Source organism: Cherax quadricarinatus, chromosome 10, assembly GCF_038502225.1.
Source record: "Cherax quadricarinatus isolate ZL_2023a chromosome 10, ASM3850222v1, whole genome shotgun sequence".
Lineage (NCBI taxonomy): Eukaryota > Metazoa > Arthropoda > Malacostraca > Decapoda > Parastacidae > Cherax > Cherax quadricarinatus.
The window spans coordinates 37074150-37076511 of record NC_091301.1 but is presented as its reverse complement, the minus strand read 5'-3'; the positions used below and the strand labels follow the sequence as shown (position 1 = coordinate 37076511).

Genomic DNA, 2362 nt, shown 5'->3' with positions numbered 1-2362 from the left:
ATCCGTCTCTCAACGAGTTATCCTGATGTCGTGTCTGCACGTTTGAGCATCCAGACACAGGTACAAGCAGGATCCAGCCGAAATTTATCGAAATTCTACGAGAATTGTAAGTGGCGTCCCAGTGACCCCACGCTGTTTCTCAAGTCACGTGTTCAGCGTCACTTGTATGTTGCTGTTGTTGTTCAGCTCAGCACAGCTGTTTCAGCGAGCCAGAGGTGAGTTTTGTGGTGATTTCTGCGTCCAGTGTGCGTTTCGCCGTGTTTTGGGTTTGAGAGGAGGAAGTTGCCAGATCCTCCCTCGCCGTACACTCACCCACGCTCCTCGCCACCACACTACCATACACCACCACGCCATCTCTCCCTCTGCTGTGTTTTCTGCTGCTTTTCGTGTGAATTCATTGCCAGTGCTGTGTATCCGAGTGCCCGAGGCCACTCGAAGCTACGTGGATTACGACGTCACGTGGGTGTGGGCGATCATGTAGACCTACAAAGCCACGTGAGTTACCAGATGTCCCAGGCCTCATGCTGTGGTCTGCTGCCCGCATCACATCGACGCCACCCACGATGCTGCCCGACTTCATGACGTCACGATGTCTGCTGACGTCACCTCACGATGTCTGCTGACGTACCTCGAGATGTCTGCTGACGTCACCTCACGATGTCTGCACCTCGAGATGTCTGCTGACGTCACCTCACGATGTCTGCTGACGTCACCTCACGATGTCTGCCTGACGTCACCTCGAGATGCTGACGTCACACGATGTCTGCTGACGTCACGATGTCTGCTGACGTCACCTCACGATGTCTGCCTGACGTCACCTCGAGATGTCTGTTGACGTCACTGCTGCTGACGTCACCTTGCGACATCACGCCTGACATCACATGATGTCACATCGAGTGTTCTAGTAATTATTTCAGTATTGTCGAGAAGATTGAGAGAAAATATATGTCGTGTGTTAATTAATTCCTCTCAGTCAGTGTTCTCACATTTTAATATGTCTTAGTGTCAGTTTTGTGCACAGAAAAGCATCTTTTGCTAGTTTAAGCCATGTTGTACCGTATGTACAGCGGTGTGTTTGTAAGTTTTCCGTGTGTCCAGTGAGGTCTGTGGTCAGACCCTTGAGTTGTACCACTAAGTCACCCGTGACCAGTGTGTTTGACAGCTGATTTCTCAGCCCTGAGCGTATGAGCCCCCTTGTACAGAAAGCTTTTATGCTCGTCGCTCGTGATGTTCTGTAGAATCGTACCTGCTACGATTCCCATCGAGATTTGTTTCACTTCACCTCCAGACCTTCAGAGTGCAGTTATATGTAGAGAAACAAGTCTGGGGACGCTTAGACTAACCTCTGCTATAACTCCAACTGTCGAGAGATGATACTCGTCAAGCCGCAGCCAGGCCTGTCGGCAGGCGCTGTGTCAGCCTCGTGTCACAAGCTTCAGTGAGCAGCCTGCACAAAGAAGATGTCACTTTGACTGCTAGCTCTCTCACTGCAGTCTGGTGTATGATGTTACGACTCCCAGATGTTTCGCCCAGTCGTCTCTGCCACGACTCGCTCCACAACTCGCTCCACGCTCGCCGGCAGTGACAGCCCAGCGACAGTACCAGTCGAGGAGTGTCCTGAGTCGCTTGCCAGAAGTCCTGCCCAGTTGCCGAGTTTTGTCGACGCCTCACTCGAGGGCACCAGCATGTCGTGCCCCAGGTTGAGTGAAAACCTGCAGCGACTCCTACGATGTCTGCTTCACCGTTCCAGAGGAGACCGTACCCTGTTACGTCACAGCTCAGCCGCAGCGATGTCTCCCGTGTTGCAGTATCTGTCCAGACGCAGGAAGGCGTGCAGTGATGCACTTCGATGCTCATTGCCTATGACCACGATGTTTAGCACACCCCACATGTTTTTTCTTCCCTCCCTGTAGGAAGTTTTTTTTCCATGTCCATATGTATATATATGTTTTTATTTTGTGTTCTGTGCCCTGTTCCTACGAGAGAGAGACCGAGTTTCTTTTACTACCAGTATTGTCGCGTCGGGACGACGCGCGATAGGTGGCCGAGCGTATGTAGACAGCCTGTACTGTCTGCACAGACAGCCCATGCTGTCTGCCAGCTTAGTTCATATTTCGCGCCACTCAAGTGCTGCCACCTATAGGCCTTGCCACTTCAGTATGCCCAGACTTGCCTCGCTCTCACTCTCACAGCGGCCTGGCATCAACTCACAAGTACTCCCAGCTCTCTCTTGTGGGCATGGCCCTGCCCGGGCCATGGGCACAAACACACAAGCCTGTGTAACCCACTACGACTTAACAATAAACTAAGAAGCCTCCGAAGAATTATATCATTTCACAACCCGCTCTACAGTCTACCAAAT

At 51.7% G+C, this 2362-nt stretch overlaps 1 long non-coding RNA gene across 2 annotated transcripts; it reads right to left on the bottom strand.

The window, feature by feature from the left end:
- Positions 1-393: 393 nt before the first annotated feature.
- LOC138852517 (uncharacterized) lies at positions 394-922 on the bottom strand. 2 transcript variants are annotated; one of them, XR_011391843.1, is made up of 2 exons: positions 691-922; positions 394-606 (listed from the first exon to the last, which is right to left on the bottom strand). It is a non-coding gene; the product is annotated as an uncharacterized lncRNA (long non-coding RNA). The 2 variants fall into 2 exon arrangements; XR_011391844.1 differs by having other exon boundaries at positions 714-922.
- Between the last annotated feature and the right edge of the window lie 1440 nt (positions 923-2362).